At 42.7% G+C, this 20157-nt stretch overlaps 1 pseudogene across 1 annotated transcript in view; it reads left to right on the top strand.

The window, feature by feature from the left end:
- Window positions 1–20157, top strand: part of LOC106610584 (DNA polymerase epsilon subunit 2-like) — a 29651-nt pseudogene that overhangs the window by 1088 nt on the left and 8406 nt on the right. The window contains exons 2-14 of the transcript XR_014378934.1: window positions 5635–5701; window positions 5801–5874; window positions 5978–6055; window positions 6212–6305; window positions 6523–6602; window positions 6738–6821; window positions 14577–14633; window positions 14775–14798; window positions 14868–14986; window positions 16071–16216; window positions 16855–16941; window positions 17079–17131; window positions 17336–17395. The product of XR_014378934.1 is annotated as a DNA polymerase epsilon subunit 2-like (transcript). The remainder of the gene's footprint in view (window positions 1–5634; window positions 5702–5800; window positions 5875–5977; window positions 6056–6211; window positions 6306–6522; window positions 6603–6737; window positions 6822–14576; window positions 14634–14774; window positions 14799–14867; window positions 14987–16070; window positions 16217–16854; window positions 16942–17078; window positions 17132–17335; window positions 17396–20157) is intronic.

The following is a 20157-nucleotide window of genomic DNA, read 5'->3' as shown; positions in this document are numbered from 1 at the left end:
TGGACAGCGCTCTACACACTAAAACAAGATTTTGATAAAGACCAACCAGCTAGATTGTTTCAATTTTACCTTTTCGAAAGAGTTCCAGCTTCCTTGATGCTCTGTGGAATTTCCGGAGTAATTGATAATTCTATTCTCCCCGAATCTTGTAAGATCCCCCTCAAATGCCAGTTGTATTAGTTGAGCTTTCTTCTGGTGTAGCGTGCTTCTACTCTGCTGACTGAACACATCTTTCAAAGTGGAAAATGAATTCTCGCATGTAGCTGTGAACGCCCCAAAGTTAGTCCATGTTTCAGTGCAGAAAGCACAGTCGTTATAGTGGAGAGAGGCCCAGAGAATCGTTACAGGATAACAAGTGGGGTCCATTTGTTCTCATTGGAGCTAGTGCGGGCGATTTCAGGCTGCAAAAACTGCAGCTCGACACTAAACTCAGCTTCCACCAAATCTTTTTTTGCTTAGATCCAGGAGTCGCTTTACATCTAGAAAGTAATGGCTCTCTGGGTCAAGGGCACACAGGGCCTCCACCAGTTGGCAGTTGCCTTTGCTGAATTGTTCTGACATTTCACCAATGACCGCATCCAACGTGCTGAGGAACAGTCTTTTACACTCAGTCTCTTTTCCTCTGTCCTGCTGTACTGTCCAGTGGATATATTTTCACATCCAGTAGGAACCTTGGTCCAGTATATCTTCAGTGTGTGCCAAGATTCTCAGATTTCTTTAACTATTTCCTCAGTGACAATCTCACACATGAGCGCTATGATATAATTTTGAATATCGTGTTACGTATGTGGTATTATGGGGTATGGTGCTAAACACCTTGGCAGGTTCCTCGTCCTTTTTGGAGAGTATATTTCATCATAGACAGAAAAAGTCCACTGCACCCCTCCCATCTTGATTCTTATCGCGTCCAATGTCCCCCTCAGTGGTTGCTGGTTTGAAACAAGGAACTCAATAATCACAATCGGCGACAAATACATGCGATTTATGCCAGCTGCCGATCATTAACAAGTGTTGAAAGTGACACTGATGGTCCCAATAGCTCTTCAAACTATTTTTTATTTCCACAGTGCAGTGCATTTCAAATGCTCTTTGCTTGATCCAGTAGGAACCTTGAAAGTGACACTGATGGTCCCAATAGCTCTTCAAACTATTTTTTATTTCCACAGTGCAGTGCATTTCAAATGCTCTTTGCTTGATGCGTGTCTAGCAAATCCTTTGGTACTATCAATATCATTCTTCCAGTTAGAATACCCAGCTTGGGTGAAGACCTTGTCTGCGTTAGCATTGGACCCAAAACGGAACGTTCGACATGGGAAAACAAAATGCAGCATCTGCAGTAACCGAGTATTCTAGCCACTCTCTTCCTATGAACCAGTTGTTATTAAAGGATTCTACGCTAACCTGGGCTGGCTTCTCTGTTCCAAGATCATAAGGAACAGTCGGGGGTGGAGGTGGCTGTGGAGCCATTATGGCAGCACTTGTGGAAGGGTGGGTAGGCTCTGTACATGGAGCTAGCTGCAGCGCGGGAGCATCATCGCTGTTGGGTTTGGCGGCGGCCTCGGTGGTTTGATGCAGCTGCTCATCGCTCTCTTTCTCCTTTGTTTGGGTACTTGGGCGAAGCCAATTTCTGATATCCATCGTGGCAGATTAGTTGGGTCGAGCTAGCTAAATAGACTAAAGCTAATAACTATTTTTATACCTAAGAGTGAAGCAGCTTCAGCAGAAAATGTTTAAATCAAATATTACAGGAGGCGTATCATGTTATTCACTTAGCCAACGACAGAGATGAAAGGCGTTTTTTTCCCGGCTTTTTAAGTAATCCCAACGGAGTCACACCTAACCACCCAGTGGCTTTCCATAGCCCCCCAGCTGCAACCTGGTCTCAGAACATTTTGTATTATTCTGTAAGTAAATCCGAGATACTCCATTTAGTATAATATGTTATGTTCGTATGGTATGTATTCATTTGAGAATGTCCATCATCCATTTTTGTATATGTTACGAATTACAATTTGTGTGATTTGTTACGAATTAGCGAAATGTACAATATGTGTTTGCCTTAACGCTGCAATATGTAACTTTTTGGGCGACCTGACCAAATTCACAAATAAATGTTGAGTTATAGATCTGCCATTCTCATTGAAAGCAAGTCTAAGAAGCAGTAGATCTGTTCTATGTGCACAATTTCTATGAGTCCCGCTCTTAAGTTTTGTTTTTGCGTCTTTTACTTTCGGTTTTGTACACCAGCTGAAAATATATATTTTTGGTTATGGAAAATATGTTTCACAGAGGTTTAGATTGTGCAGAGAATCATTGTACTATAACTGTTTGTTTTTACAAACTGAAATTATGCGAACTATTCTTATTTTAGCAACCAGGAAATGGAGGTAGTGATTTCTGCATATTTAGCACCTTTTAAGTAACCTTCTGTCTTATGTAACCAAACATAACATATGATACTAATCTATATTGACTATGTTACGTCTGGTCTATAAATAAAGGTTAAATTAATAAAAAAGACCAGGCTGCTTACACACACCACATCGTGCCCCGTCTATTGTGCTGACACAGAGGAGCGGAGATACAGATTGTTTTAGGGCGCCAACCTCTAACTCAATCATTTAAACTTTTTTGCTATTTTTATATAGAGACATAAAACTAAAACTGAGGCGGGTAAAGTTTTTAAACTGAGGGGGGCTAAGTCCCCTTTAGCCCCCTCGTGGCGCAGGGCCCGAGCTAGCCACCATTATATTACACATAGTCCAAAGTCCAAAGTTTGGACACGCCTACTCATTCAAGGGTTTTTCTTTATTTTTTTATTATTTTCTACATTGTGAATGAGAGTGAAGACATCTAAACTATGAAATAACACATATGGAATCATGTAGTAACCAAAACAGTGTTAAACAGATCTAAATATATTTGAGATTCAAAGTAGCCACCCTTTGCCTTGACAGCTGTGCACACTCTTGGCATTCTCTCAACCAGCTTCATGAGGTAGTCACCTGGAATGCATTTCAATTAACAGGTGTGCCTTGTTAAAAGTTAAGTAGTGGAAATCTGTCCTTTGGTCTAATGTGTCCAAATTTGAGATTTTTGGTTCCAACCGCCTTGTCTTTCTGAGACACAGAGTAGGTGAACGGATGATCTCCGCATGTATCGTTCCCACCGTGAAACATGAAGGAGGATGTGTGATGGTGCTTTGCTGGTGACACTGTCAGTGATTTATGTATTTATGCTAGTTAAGTGTGCCTACGCTGCATCTCACAAAGACAAGGCGGTTGGAACCAAAAATCTCAAATTTGGACTCATCAGACCAAAGGACAGATTTCCACCGGTCTAATGTCCATTGATTGTGTTTCTTGGCCCAAGCAAGTCTCTTCTTCTTATTGGTGTCCTTTTAGTAGTGGTTTCTTTGCAGCAATTCAACCACGAAGGCCTGATTTCACGCAGTCTCCTCTGAACAGTTGATGTTGAGATGTGTCTGTTACTTGAACTCTGGAGTTTTTATTTGGGCAGCAATTTCTGTGGCTGGTAACTAATGAACTTATCCTCTGCAACAGAGGTAACTCTGGGTCTTACGTTCCTGTGGCGGTCCTCATGACAGCCAGTTTCATCATAGTGCTTAATGGTTTTTGCCACTGCGCTTGAAGAAACTTTCAAAGTTCTTGACATTTTCCTGATTGACTGACCTTCAAGTCTAAAAGTGATGATGGACTGTCGTTTCTCTTTGCGTATTTGAGCTGTTCTTGCCATAATATGGACTTGGTCTTTTACCAAATAGGGCTATCTTCTGTATACCATCCCTACCTTGTCACAACACAACTGATTGGCTCAAACGCATTAAGAAGTAAAGAAATTTCACAAATTAACTTTTAACAAGGCACACCTGTTAATTGAAATGCATTCCAGGTGACTACCTCACGAATCTGGTTGAGAGTATGCCAAGTGTGTGCAAAGCTGTCATCAAGGCAAAGGGTGGCTACTTTTATGAATCTCAAATGTAAAATATATTGTGATTTGTTTAACACTGTTTTGGTTACTACATGATTCCATATGTGTTATTTCATAGTTTTGATGTCTCACTATTATTCTACAATGTAGAAAATAGTAAAGTCAAGAAAAACCCTTGAATGAGAGGTGTCAAATCTTTTGACTGGTACTGTATATGGGTGTGTGTACACACTAGAGGTCGACCGATTATGATTTTTCACCGCCGATACCGATACCGGTTATTGGTTGACCAAAAAAAAGCCGATACGGCCGATTTAAAAACATAAAAAATAAGGACTATGGCTGTTGTCGATGTGTTCCTGGTTCGAGCCCAGTTAGGAGCGAGGAGAGGGACGGAAGCTATACTGTTACACTGGCAATACTAAAGTGCCTATAAGAACATCCAATAGTCAAAGGTATATGAAATACAAATCGTATAGAGAGAAATAGTCCTATAATTCCTATAATAACTACAACCTAAAACTTACCTGGGAATATTGAAGACTCATGTTAAAAGGAACCACCAGCTTTAATATGTTCTCATTTTCTGAGCAAAGAACGTAAACGTTAGGTTTTTTATATGGCACATATTGCACTTTTACTTTCTTCTCCAACACTTTGTTTTTGCATTATTTAAATCAAATTGAACATGTTTCATTATTTATTTGAGGCTAAATTGATTTTATTGATGTATTATATTAAGTTAAAATAAGTGTTCATTCAGTATTGTTGTAATTGTCATTATTATAAATAAATAAATACAAATCGGCCGATTAATCGGTAGCGGCTTTTTGGGCCCTCCAATAATCGGTACCGGTATCGGCGCTGAAAAAAAAATCATAATCGGTCGACCTCTACTTTGGAGTCAACATGGGCCAGCATCCCTGTGGGACACCTTGTGAAGTCCATGCCCTGACAAATTGAGGCTGTTTTGAGGGAAAATATTGCAACTCAATATTAGGAAGGTGTCCTTAATGTTTTGTACACTCAGTGTTTATGAATGATGTATGGCAGTCAGATGTTTTAGTTACGATTACAGCTGTCTGATGGGTGTTAATGGCTAGATAGGTAATGTTAAGCGTGGTACACATAAACCTTTACTTTGCGAGACTTCCTCAATTCCCGACATGGAAGACAGAACGTCTTCTAAACTTCCATGTCTAGTTGTTGGGGGTTTGTTGGAATTTAGAAATGTAGAAGTAATCCAACAGTGTGTACGCGGTCATCTTGTCTATTTTAAATCCTCTCTCATTGATCGAGATGGGTGTGTGTCATGACATGTAGCACTTTGGGGTGGACATCCACCTGTCTCAATGAATGAGAGAAGATTTGAAATAGACAAGATGGCAGCGTACACATTGTTGGATTACTTCATGGAGAAAAAAAGTATATTTTTTTAACAGAGCATCAAACGAACTCTGCATCTAGACATGGCAGTTTAGAAGACTTGTTGTCTTCCAAGTTGGAATTGAGGAAGGATCACCAAGTTAAAGGTTGGTTGAAAATTCAATGTGCTACTCTTAACATTACCTACCTAATAACGCCTATCAGCCAGCTGGAACAGTAATAATGGTCTGACTAGGCATATATATGTGTTGTTGTCCTCCAATGAAGCCTGCAGGTACATGGTGGAGGTGTTAGTCTGTCAATGAGCTGGAACTGGATGTCATCATCGAGCGAGTCTTGGACGCTGTGGAGAAGCAGCCATGTAAGTCTTTGATCACAACCACTAACATAATGTACACAATTCTCAATACAATCAGTTGTGAATTATGTCAATGATGTACTCCTCTTTTCTCCTGGACAGTGACCTCCAGTATGATTGAGCTGGCTGTGGTGGAGACTGCTGTGCAGGACTCCAGCCAGTCGTGATGAAACCATGTAAGTTGAGCAAGGTGTCAGTCTCACAAGAACCAATTTCACATACATTCACTTGTCATCCCTGCATATTTTCCTTGTCAATGTGAAATATAATTATTTTCAGAGATAACGTCTTCAACATCATTGGCGCTTTTGATGTGCTAAGATATATCTACAGTACGGAGAGGAAGAAGTTTGTACCGTAAGTATAAATGTGTAGGTTGACTTCAAGTCTGCATAGGTCATGGTCCTATGGTCCAAATATTATTCCAAATACACTCTATAATAAATGTTCTTTCTAATGAAACCACCATATCAAGAGATCCCTCAGTGAAGCTGTTGTTTGTTCTTCCCCCAGCCTTACCATGACCACCCACTCTGCTCCAAGTCTCTGTGGCTCAGCGAGGGGCAAGGCAGAGCTCTTCAGGGAACGCTACACACTCCTACAGCAGGTCAGTTCGCTCCATTTTTTTGGCCTTTGAATGAATCCTATATTGCTGGTCTTTGTATATTTCAGCTGTAAAAAAAAAAGTCCCCTGACACGCTGCTCTCTGTGAGGTTGTTGTAAGAGAATGTGTTCCAAATCCACTTGCCAGATAAATGTAAAGTAAATACATGATAATGAAATGTGTACCATGATCCACATTGACACTTAGCCCATTTCTGTAGCGTACACATCGGCTTGAGCTCTTCACCCCACCTGTAATAGGGGCCGTGCCGCTGCAGAAGGAAGCAGGAACACATTTCAGGTAATAACTCTGTTATAACTTAAGACACACTTTATGTGTTTAATCGATTTTTAGATAAGCCATGAGGACATTTTCCAGACTTTCCTTAAGTGTTGTGAATGGATTGCCCTGATCTTGATCTGTGCTTGTTTTCAGCTTAAGACTGTTGAAGCACTTTTAGGTAGTACGGCTACGCTACGAGAGGTCATTGTCTTGGGGATGGTCACACAACTTAAAGAGGTGAGCAGCTAAAATCATGTTAAGGACTTTGAATTGGAAAATATAGTAATATCTGCAATACAAATGAATGAATATACACTACCGTTCAAAAGTTTGGGGTCACTTAGAAATGTCCTTGTTTTTGAAAGAAAAGCACATTTTTTTATCCATTAAAATAACATCAAATGGATCAGAAATACAGTGTAGACATTGTTAATGTTGTAAATGACTATTGTAGCTGGAAACAGCTGATGTTTTTGAATTGAATATCTACATAGGCGTACAGAGGCCCATTTATCAGCAACCATCACTCCTGTGTTCCAATGGCACGTTGTGTTAGCTAATCCAAGTTTATCATTTTAAAAGGCTAATTGATCATTAGAAAACCCTTTTGCAATTATGTTAGCACAGCTGAAAACTGTTGTCCTGGTTAACGAAGCAATAAAACTGGCCTTTAGACTAGTTGAGTATCTAGAGCATCAGCATTTGTGGGTTCGATTACAGGCTCAAAACGGCCAGAAACAAAGTACTTTCTTCTGAAACTCGTCAGTCTATTCTTGTTCTGAGAAATGAAGGTTATTCCATGCAAGAAATTGCCAAGAAACTGAAGATCTCGTACAACGCTGTGTACTACTCCCTTCACAGCTGAAACTGGCTCTAGCCAGAATAGAAAGAGGAGTGTACAACTGAGCAAGAGGACAAGTACATTAGTGTCTAGTTTGAGAAGCAGACGCCTCAAGTCCTCAACTGGCAGCTTCATTAAATAGTACCCGCAAAACACCAGTCTCAACGTCAACAGTGAAGAGGAGACTCTGGGATGATGCTGGCCTTCTAGGCTGTTGGGATCTTTTTCAGCGGCAGGGACTGGGAGACTAGTCAGGATCGAGGGAAAGATGAACGGAGCAAAGTACAGACAGATCCTTGATGAAAACCTGCTCCAGAGCGCTCAGGACCTCAGACTGGGGTGAAGATTCACCTTCCAACAGGACAATGACCCTAGGCACATAGCCAAGACAACGCAGGAGTGGCTTCGGGACATGTCTCTGAATGTCCTTGAGTGGCCCAGCCACAGCCTTGACTTGAACCCGATCGAACATCTCTGGAGAGACCTGAAAATAGCTGTGCAGCGACGCTCTCCATCCAACCTGACAGAGCTTGAGAGGATCTGCAGAGAAGAATGGGAGAAACTCCCCAAATATAGGTGTGCCATTGAACCAGGGACTGGAATCGAACCAAGGACTGTAGTGACGCCACTTGCACTGAGATGCAGTGCCTTTGACCGCTGTGCCACTCGGGAGCCAATTATGGGGTATTGTCTGTAGATTGATGAGGGAAAAAAATCTATTTACGCCATTTTAGAATAAGGCTGTAACTTATCAAAGTGTGGAAAAAGTCAAGGGGTCTGAATACTTTCCAAATGCACTCTAGACACACACACACACAATTAGAGCGCGGCGTATGTTTGTTGTTTTTGAAACCTGTCGAACGCTGAAACCTGAACTAAAGACCTCGGTTTAAAAGCTGACAGTGTTTTTATATACTTTAATTTTATTTTGAATCCTGTGGCTCTGTTGGGCTAAATTGCTGTGAGTGCTGCTATCTGTCCCGGGATCCTGCCAGATTCCGTATAGAGGGAGAGACGCGAAAGCCCAGCTAGCCTAGCTGGCTCGGCGGTCTCAAATGGAGGCCGCCATTGGACGTTTCCAACGTTGCAGGAGCTGCGTTTACTTTGCTTTGTTCCGGGAAAATGTTGACTTTCAATGTAGTAACTGCTTGCAGAGGACTACAAGAGTGAAGTAGCTACTCTTACCAAGCAAGTAGGAAACCTACATAAGCTACTGGGGAACCCACGCCCATCTACTTTTTCTTCCACACCAGTAGCTGGACACCGCTCTGGTCTGGTGGAAGTTTCGATGCCGTGTCGTCTCTCCACAGCCGACTGGCCGGTGCTAGGCAGGGTTCCATCCCTGAAGGGGTCTCCCCCTTCCCTGGAGAACGGAGCTGATCTCGACCCAACCAACCAGCCATGGAGGTATGTCACTCGCCGTGGAAGTCGAAGAAGGCGTCCTCTGGCAACGGGGGGTCTCCATGGAGATGTTGAGCCCGGAACTGACACAGACCAGAAAGCTTTGCCGCCCTGGATCCAGAGGTTCCGGGGTCCTTCGTCCATGGTGGCTTCCCAATCAAGATCGGATCCGGAGGTACCTGCGTCTTCGTCCTCGGCTCTGTCTCCCTCTCCGGTGGCTTCTACCTCGGGTTCACCAGATCGTGAGGCTGCCTGAGAGACCGGCCCATTCAACATCACCAGCTGTCATCATAGGCAGCTCTACGGTGAGAAACATCTCGGTCCCCATGGCAAAAACCCCGTGCTACCCAGGAGCACGAGTACAGGACATAACAAGGCTGCTTCCGACTGTTCTACCACAGATGCCGGGAGCTGACACTGTCGTAGTCCATGTGGGGTCAAATGACATCAGGAGGGCTAGCTCGGAACATTTGAAAATGGATTTTAAAGAACTGATTTTAGCATTAAAAGACTCCAAAAAACGGCCAATAATTTCAGGTCCAGTACCATCGTTGGGCCGCGGGTGTGAAACGCATTTCAAGGCTGCATTGAAACAATGACTGGTAAATGATCCAAGACCAGCTCAGTTAATCCCTACCATTGTGACAATGAGTCACCATAATGCTGCATCAAATGTATATGATCTTAGGGGCATTGGCAAACACAATATAAGTCATTTAATTTAGGTACCTCTAATTGCACCGAATACATCTGTTTATCCTACAGCTATTGTAAGCCGTAATCATGAGCCTATAAACCAGAGTTACACTGTTAGCACTGAGGCAGTGTGCAATAGTAGGAAGACCACTTTATGTAGCTCACCCTGCACTATCAGCTCCAATGTAAATAACATGAGTAAGTCTACCTCTGATAAGATTCCCAGTAAAGCATTAAAAACAGTCAAGCAACCCAGAAAAGTGCTAAAAATAGCCCATATTAAAAATAGCCTAAGAAACAAGGTCCATGAAGTCAATAACTGTCACGTCCTGACCAGTATAAGGGTTAATTGTTATTGTAGTTTGGTCAGGACGTGGCAGCGGGTATTTGTTTTATGTGGTTCGGGGTGGTGGTTGTTGTAGAAGGGCATTTGCTTAATGTATTCCGGGATTTTTGGGCACTGTGTCATATTCATGTATTTCTATGTTTTGTCTAGTGAATCTGTTTCTATGTTTAGTTAATTGAGGTTGGGACTCTCAATTGAAGGCAGGTGTTGTCTTTTTGCCTTTGATTGAGAGTCCTATATGTTAGGGTGTGTTTGGGTTTGTATTTTGTGGAGATTGTTTCTTGTTTTGCCTGTTTCTTGTTTAGCGTGTGTGAGCCTAATGAGACTGTTGTGTTGATCGTGAGTATTCGTTGTTTATTATTTTGGTGTTCTCTTTTGAGTTAAATAAACGTAAAGATGAGCATCCACATTCCTGCTGCATTTTGGTCCTCCTTTCCCGACGACAACCGTGACAGTAACGTGCTTGTAACAGATGACATTCATATTATGAAACTCACTTAGATAATACCTTTGATGATACAGTGGTAGCAATACATGGTTATAACATCTACCGAAAAGACAGAAATGCCAACGGAGGCGGTGTTGCAGTCTATATTCAGAACCACATTCCTGTAAAGCTTAGAGACGATCTGTTAAATACTGTTGAAGTAATATGGCTACAGGTTCATCTGCCTCACCCAAAGCCCATTCTTGTGTGAAGCTGCTATAGAACACCAAGTGCTAACAGTCAGTATCTGGATAATATGTGTGAAATGCTTGATAATGTATGCGATATCAACAGAGAATTATATTTTCTGGGTGATTTAAATATTGACTGGCCATCATCAAGCTGCCCACTCAGGAAAAACTTCAAACTGTAACCAGTGCCTGTAACCTGGATCAGGTTGTCAGTCAACCTACCAGGGTAGTTACGAACAGCACAGGAATTAAATCATCAACATGTATTGATCACATTTTTACTAACACTGCAGATATTTGCTTTAAAGCAGTATCCAAATCCATAGGATGTAGTGATCACAATATAATAGCCATATCTAGGAAAACCAAAGTTCCAAAGGCTGGGCCTAATATAGTGTATAAGAGGTCATAGAAGAAGTTTTGTAGTGATTCATATGTTGATGATGTAAAGAATATTTGCTGGTCTGTGGTGTGTAATGAGGAGCAACCAGACGCTGCACGTGACGAATTTATGAAACTACTTATTCCAGTTACTAATAAGCATGCACCCATTAAGAAAATGACTGTAAAAATTGTTAAATCCCCTTGGATTGATGAGGAATTGAAAAAGTGTACGGTTGAGAGGGACGAGGCAAAAGGTATGGCAAATAAGTCTGGCAGCCCAACTGATTGGCAAACGTACTGCAAATTTAAGAAATCATGTGACTAAACTAAATAAAAATAAACTACACTATGAAACAAAGATAAATTATATAGAGAATGATAGTAAAAAGCTTTGGGGTACTTTAAATAACATTTTGGGGAAAAAAGCCAACTCGGCTCCTTCATTCATTGAATCAGATGGCTCATTCATCACAAAGGCCACTGATATTGCAAACTACTTTAATGACTTTTTCATTGGCAAGATAAGCAAATTTAGGGATGACATGCCAGCAACTGACACTACACATCCAAGTATGTCAGACCAAATTATGAAAGACAAGAATTGTACTTTTGAATTCTGTTAAGTCAGTGTGGAAGAGGTGATTTTTTTTTTGTTATCTATCAACAATGACAAGCCACCAGGGTCTGACAACCTGGATGGAAAATTACTGAGGATAATAGCAGACGTTATTGCCACTCCTATTTTCCACATCTTCAATTTAAGCCTACTAGAGAGCGCTACTCAAGAATAGTAAAGCCCCCTTTACTGCCTCAAATAGCCGACCAATCAGCCTTTTACCAACCGTTAGTAAACTTCTGGAAAAATTGTGTTTGACCAGATACAATGCTATTTTACAGTAAATAATTTGACAACAGAATTTCAGCATGCTTGTAAGGAAGGACACTCAACAAACACAGCAATTACACAAATGACTGATGACTAGCTGAGAGAAATTGATGATAAAATGATTGTGGGGGCTGTCTTGTTAGACTTCAGTGCAGCTTTTGTCATTATCGATCATAGTCTGCTGCTGGTAAAACGTATGTGTTATGGCTTTACACCACCTGCTATAATGTGGATGAAGAGTTACTTGTCTAACAGAGCACAAAGGGTGTTCTTTAATGGAAGCCTCTCAAATATAATCCAGTTAGAATCAGGAATTCCCCAGGGTAGCTGTTTAGGACCCTTGCTTTTTTCCATTTTTACTAACGATATGCCACTAACTTTGAGTAAAGCCAGAGTTTCTATGTATGCGGATGACTCAACAGTATACACGTCAGCTACTACAGCGACTGAAATGACTGCAACACTCAACAAAGAGCTGCAGTTTGTTTCAGAGTGGGTTGCAAGGAATAAGTTAGCCCTAAATATTTCTAAAACTAAAAGCATTGTATTTGGAACAAAACACTCACTAAACCCTAAACCTCATCTAAATCTTGTAATAAATAATGTGGAAATTGAGCAAGTTGAGATGACTAAACTGCTTGAAGTAACCCTAGATTGTAAACCATCATGGTCAAAACATGCAGTAGTTGATGCAGTAGTAGCTAAGATGGGGAGAAGTCTGTCTATAATAATGCGATGCTCTGCCTTCTTAACAACACTATCAACAAGGCAAGTCCTACAGGCCCTAGTTTTGTCACACCTTGACTGCTGTTCAGTCGTGTGGTCAGGTGCCACAAAAAAGGACTTAAGAAAATTGCAATTGTCTCAGAACAGGGCAGCACAGTTGGCCCTTGGATGTACACAGAGAGCTAATATTAATAATATGCATGTCAATCTGTCCAGGCTGAAAGTAGAAGAGAGATTGACTTCATCACTAGTTTTATTTAAGAGAGGTATTAACATGTTGAATGTACCGAGCTGTCTGTCTAAACTACTGGCACACAGCTCGGACACCCAAGCATACCCCACAAGACATGCCACGAGGTCTCTTCACAGTCCCCAAGTCCAGAACAGACTATGGGAGGCACACAGTACTACATAGAGCCATGACTACATGGAACTCTATTCCACATCAAGTAAGTGACGCAAGCAGTAAAATTAGATATAAAAAACACCTTATGTAACAGCGGGAACTGTGAAGGACTGGGCCGCAGTGTCTCCCGACCCCTCTTGTCTCAGCCTCCAGTATTTATGCTGCAGTAGTTTGTGTCGGGGGACTAGGTCTGTTATATCTGGAGTATTTCTCCTGTCTTATCTGGTGTCCTGTGTGAATTTAAGTATGCTCTTTCTTTCTCTCTCTCTCTCTCTCTCTCTCTCTCTCTCTCTCTCTCTCTCTCTCTCTCTCTCTCTCTCTCCGGGGGACCTGAGCCCTAGGACCATGCCTCAGGACTACCTGGCCTGATGACTCCTTGCTGTCCCCAGTCCACCTGGCCGTGCTGCTGCTCCAGTTTCAACTGTTCTGCCTGCGGCTATGGAACCCTGACCTGTTCACCGGACGTGCTACCTGTCCCAGACCTACTGTTTTCAAGTCTCTAGCGGCAGCAGGAACAGTAGAGATACTCTGAATGATCGGCTATGAAAAGCCAACTGATATTTACTCCTGAGGTGCTGACCTGTTGCACCCTCGACAACCACTGTAATTATTATTATTTGACCCTGCTGGTCATCTATGAACATTTGAACATCTTGGCCATGTTCTGTTATAATCTCCACCCGGCACAGTCAGAAGAGGACTTGCCATCCCTCATAGCCTGGTTCCTCTCTAGGTTTTTTCCTAGGTTCTGGCCTTTCTAGGGAGTTTTTCCTAGCCACCGTGCTTCTACACCTGCATTGCTTGCTGTTTAGGGTTTTAGGCTGGTTTTCTGTACAGCACTTTGTGACATCAGCTGATGTAAGATGGGCTTTATAAATACATTTGATTGATATGATTGAAGCAACACAAACATTGGCACACACACACACACACACACACACACACACGATAACATACGCACTATACGTACACATGGATTTATTAACGTAGATATGTGGTAGTGGTGGAGTAGGGGCCTGAGGGCACACAGTGTGTTGTGAAATCTGTGAATGTATTGTAATGTTTTGAAATTGTATAAACTGCCTTCATTTTGCTGGACCTCAGGAAGTGTAGCTGCTGCTTTGGCACCAGCTAATGGGGATCCATAATAATGTAACGACCCTGGGTTTATAAGCGCGGAAATCGACTCTGCCGCTCGAGCATGCTTTTGCGGCACAGTCGATAGCGCGCCGGACTTCGGGCTTGAAGGTCGAGGGTTCGAGACCTGCTCCCTGCTGTTTCATTACATTGGTGTCGGAAGTGATTGGACCTTGCATCCACGACATTGCGTGTGCTTGGCCGGTGAGCGCGTTCCTGTAAGACGTTGAGTTGCAAGCTAGCGCGAGGACGCGCTCTTTGAAAGGAGGGAGTAGTGTAACGACCCTGGGTTTATAAGCGCGGAAATTGACTCTGCCGCTCGAGCATGCTTTTGCGGCACAGTCGATGGCGCGCCGGACTTCAGGCTTGAAGGTCGAGGGTTCGAGACCTGTTCCCTGCTGTTTCATTACAATAAAATCAAATACAAATGGTGATAGGTAGTAATATTTGCATCATGTTAAGTTTTTAAAAATATGTTCCCTTTTTTTCAGGGGAAATTCTATCTGGAAGACCCCAGTGGTACAGTACAGCTGAACCTCTCAAAGGCAATATCATTTCATTATTGTGGTGATGAAAGGAGAATGACAAAAGTGTTCGTTTACATTGCGAAACATGGCCAATTCAAGTCTGGAATATAGTCCGTTTATTGTATTTCAAAGCATGTATGTTTTCCTTAACCTTGTCCTCACCAGTTCCACAGTGGACTTTACACAGTCTTGATTTCTTTTGGCAGAAGGTAAAATAAATGATCCTCTTCATCCACATGAATGGACATCAGACAGGAGATGTACTATTTACTATTACCTCATTGTGTTATGCAATCCACAGGCTGGTATGAGGACTCAGTCTTCCATGTCAATGCATTTGGGTTCCCAACGACCGAGCCATCATCCACCACATTGTCAGTAGATTAGATTGCAGAATGTTGCTAATTGTGGACCTACAGTTGAAGTTGAAAATGTACATACACCTTAGCCAAATACATTTAAACTCAGTTTTAGAGAGAATGATTTATTTCAACTTTTATTTCTTTTATCACATTCCCAGTGGGTCTGAAGTTTACATACACTCAATTAGTATTTGATAGCATTGCCTTTAAATTGTTTAACTTGGGTCAAACATTGCAGGTAGCCTTCCACAAGCTTCCCACAATAAGTTGGGTGAATTTTGGCCCATTCCTCCTGACAGAGCTGGTGTAACTGAGTCAGGTTTGTAGGCCTCCTTGCTCACACACGCTTTTTCAGTTCTGCCCACAAATGTTCTATAGGATTGAGGTCAGGGCTTTGTGATAGCCACTCCAATACCTTGACTTTGTTGTCCTTAAGCCATTTTGCCACAACTTTGGAAGTATGCTTGGGGTCATTGTCCATTTGGAAGACCCATTTGCGACCAAGCTTTAACTTCCTGACTGATGTCTTGAGATGTTGCTTCAATATATCCACATAATTTTTCTACCTCATGATGCCATCTATTTTGTGAAGTTCACTAGTCCTTCCTGCAGCAAAGCACCCCCACAACATGATGCTGCCACCCCGTGCTTCACGGTTGGGATGGTGTTCTTCGGCTTGCAAGCCTCACCCTTTTTCCTCCTAACATAACGATGGTCATTATGGCCAAACAGTTATATTTTTGTTTCATCAGACCAGAGGACATTTCTCCAAAAAGTACGATCTTTGTCCCCATGTGCAGTTGGAAACCGTAGTCTGGCTTTTTTATGGCGGTTTTGGAGCAGTGGCTTCTTCCTTGCTGAGCGGCCTTTCAGGTTATGTCGATATAGGACTCGCTTTACTGTGGATATAGATACTTTTGTACCCGTTTCCTCCAGCATCTTCACAAGGTCCTTTGCTGTTGTTCTGGGATTGATTTGCACTTTTCTCACCAAAGTACGTTCATCTCTAGGAGACAGAACGCGTCTATAATAAATCACCTTTATAAATAATTCAAATTAAAAAACAATGAGGATGAGAATGAAGTCTGGTTTTCAGAGCCTACTACGGCACCACGTCGGTGAAGGCCTATGCCAAGCTGAAGCAGCTGGAGGAGGAGAACGAGGACGTCATGTTGGTGATGGTCTCTGACGTTTGGCTGGACAGCGTGGAGGTGCTGGAGAAAATCCACCTCCTGTTCTCAGGTTTGTCCGACAATTTCTCACTCACAGAATAAGAATTCATATGGGGGTCTTTACCAGGTTACTGTAAAGCACTTTGACAACTGTTTCTGTAAGAAAGGCTTTATAAATCAAATTGTATTGATTGATTCAAGCATTTATTCAAATCGTATGGTTGATGTTGACATTGGTCATTGTCATGTGTTTGTCCTACATTTCCATCTCAGAGATTTTGCAGTCTCCAGCCATCTGCTCAATATCAAATCAAACTTTATTTGTTACATGCTCCGAATACAAGTGGAGACCTTACCGTGAAATGCTTACTTACAAGCCCTTAACCAACAGTGCAGTTCAAGAAGAGTTAAGAAAGATTTACCAAATAAACTAAAGTAAAAAATTATAAAAAGTAACACAATAAAATAACAATAACGAGCCTATTTACAGGGGGTACCGGTACCGAGTCAGTGTGCGGGGGTACAGGTTAGTTGAAGTAATTTGTACATGTTGGTATGGGTGAAGTGACTATGCATCGATAATAAAGCAGTGTACAAAACCAATGGGGAGGGGGGTCAATGTAAATAGTCCGGTGGCCATTTGATTAATATCTAGTTCTACTGCTCAATAGTATGGTCTGAAACAACCTTCTCATGTGTCCATTGTAGGATACGCAGCTATGCCGCCCACCTGCTTCATCTTCTGCAGAAACTTCTCGGCCCCCTATGGAAAAACACAAATCAAATCACTCAAAGGTAAAAAGGATTTTAAGTAAAAAAGAAATGTTATGCCCTGCTTGTGAAGGTATCATTCTGACCTAGCAAATGGGTTATGACCGAAGCATTAACACGTCGAAGTAGACACAACTGAAGTATTATTTTTTCATCCCCAGAGTCGTTGAAAGTTCTTGCAGATGCAATCTATGAATACCTCAGCATCCAACAGGTAAACTCTGAGCGAGATAAACCACTTGGTTGACATGAAAGTCGGATATTCCAGGAAATAGTTTCAACAGTACTACATTGTTATATGACTTGCATCCAGGGTGACAAACTTTTGGAAATGTTCACCATGCTGCATTGAGGTCTGGTCAGAAATTCTACAGATAATGGTTTACTTTCCTGATTGAATCGATCCTTTCAACTGCAGTAGTCGCTTTGTGTTTGTCCCCGGTCCTGAAGACCCTGGTCCCAGCACAATCCTACCCAGGTGAGAGTGATTTATTTAATTAAGATAAAACAAACTCCAAAAACCAATGTACATTAAAAAAATAACATGGGTAAAATAACCCGTCGCACACCAATACAAATACACGAGCACATAACAACAAACAATCTCTGACAAGGACATGAGGGGAAACAGAGGGTTAAATACACAACATGTAATGAATGGGATTGGAACCAGGTGTGTAGGAAGACAAGACAAAACCAATGGAAAATGAAAAATGGATCAATGATGGCTAGAAGACCGGTGACGTCGACCGCCGAGCACCACCCGAACAAGGAGGGGCATCGACTTCGGTAGAAGTCGTGACAGTATCCCCCCCCCCGACGCGCTGCTCCAGCAGCGCGTCGACACCGGCCTCGGGGACGACCCGGAGGACGAGGTGCAGGGCGATCCGGATGGAGACGATGGAACTCTCGCAGCAGGGAAGGATCTAACACATCCTCCACCGGAACGCAGCATCTCTCCTCTGGACCGTACCTCTCCCAGTCCACGAGGTACTGAAGGCCCCTCGCCCGACGTCTCGAATCCAGGATGGATCAAATGGAGTACACCGGGGCCCCTTCAATGTCCAGAGGGGGCGGAGGAACCTCCCGCACCTCTGCCTCCTGGAGCGGGCCAGCCACCACCGGCCTGAGGAGAGACACATGGAACGAGGGGTTAATGCGGTAATGGGGGGGGGAGCTTTAACTTCTCTAGGGTAGGGGGCAGTATTTTGATGTCCGGATGAAAGGCGTACCCAAATTAAACTGCCTGCTACTCAGGCTCAGAAGGTAGGATATGCATATTATTAGTAGATTTGGATAGAAAACACTTTTTCTACAACTGTTTGAATTATGTCTGTGAGTATAACAGAACTCATATGGCAGGCATAAACCTGAGAAAAATCCAACCAGGAAGTGGGAAATCTGAGGTTTGTAGTTTTTTCAAGTCATTGCTTATACAGTATACAGTGACTTAGGGTTCATTTTGCACTTCCTAAAGCTTCCACTAGATGTCAACAGTCTTTAGAACGTTGTTTCATGCTTCTACTGTGAATTTGAAGCGAACAAGAGGGCCTGGAGTCAGATGAGTGAGGAAATGACATGAGCTCAGAGGCGCGCGCTCACGTGAGTGTGAGCTGTGTTCCTTTTCTTTTCTGAAGACATTGGAATTGTCTGGTTGGAATATTACTGAAGATTTATGTTAAAAACATCCTAAAGATTGATGCTATACATAGTTTGACATATTTCTACAAACGTAAATAGAACTTTTTTTGACTTTTCGTCGTGACATTTGCGCACGCTTCCTGCATTTGGAGTAGTGGACTGAACTCGTGAACAAAAGGAGGTATTTGGACATAAATGATGGACTTTATCGAACAAAACAAACATTTATTGTGGACCTGGGATTCCTGGGAGTGCATTCTGATGAAGATCATCAAAGGTAAGTGAATATTTATAATATTATTTCTGAGTTTTGTTGACTCAGATTATTGCAAAGTGTGCTTTCGCTGTAAAGTTTTTTTTAAATCTGACTTAGCAGTTGCATTAAGGAGAAGTGTATCTATAATTCTTTGAATAACAGTTTAATATTTTATCAACGTTTATGATGAGTATTTCTGTAAATTGATGTGCTCATTCAACGGAGGTTTTGGGAGGCAAAACATTTCTGAACATTACACGCCAATGTAAAATGGGGTTTTTGGATATAAATATGAACTTTATCGAGCAAAACATACATGTATTGTGTAACATGAAGTCCTATGAGTGCCATCTGATGAAGATCATGAAAGGTTAGTGATTCATTTTAGCTGTATTTCTAGTTTTTGTGACGCTTCTCCTTGCTTGGAAAATGGCTGTGTGGTTTTTCTTGTTAGATGCTGTCCTAACATAACGCTAGCGTCCCACATACCCTAGGGAGATTTCTTGTTAGATGCTGTCCTTAACATAACGCTAGCGTCCCACATACCCTAGTGAGATTAACCCAAAACATACCTTGTTCACTCTCCGCAGGACTTTAAACGGCCCCACAAACCGCGGACCCAGCTTCCGGCAGGGCAGGTGGAGGGGCAGGTTTTGGGTTGAGAGCCAGACCCTGTCCCCCTGTGCAAACACCGGGGCCTCACTGCGGTGACGGTCTGCACCAACTTTCTGGCGCCGTACGGCGCGCTGAAGGTGGTGCGTGAGCGGTGTCCCAGGTTTCCTCCACGCGCCAGAACAAGTCGTCCACCACAGGAGCCTCGGTCTGACTCTGATGCCAAGGGGCCAGAACCGGCTGGTACCCCAACACACACTGAAAGGGAGAGAGGTTAGTGGCGGAGCAAGTTCTGGGCCATCTCTGCCCAGGGCACGAACGCCGCCCACTCCCCCGGCCGGTCCTGGCAATAAGACCTCAGAAACCTACCCACATCCTGGTTAACACTCTCCAACTCCCCGTTACTCTCAGGGTGAAAACCTGAGGTAAGGCTGACCGAGACCCCCAGACGTTCCATGAACGCCTTCCAGACCCTTGACGTAAACTGGGGACCCCGATCAGACACTATATCCTCAGGCACCCCGTAGTGCCGGAAGACGTGTGTAAACAGAGCCTCCGCAGTCTGTAGGGCCGTAGGGAGACCGGGCAAAGGGAGGAGATGACAGGACTTAGAAAAACGATCAACAACGACTAGGATCATGGTGCTACCTTGTGAAGGTGGAAGATCGGTTAGGAAATCCACTGACAAGTGCGACCATGGCCGTTGTGGAACGGGTAAGGGTTGTAACTTA

Source organism: Salmo salar, chromosome 09, assembly GCF_965601325.2.
Source record: "Salmo salar chromosome 09, fSalSal1, whole genome shotgun sequence".
Taxonomy (NCBI): Eukaryota; Metazoa; Chordata; class Actinopteri; order Salmoniformes; family Salmonidae; genus Salmo; species Salmo salar.
This window is presented reverse-complemented; position numbering and strand designations above follow the sequence as displayed.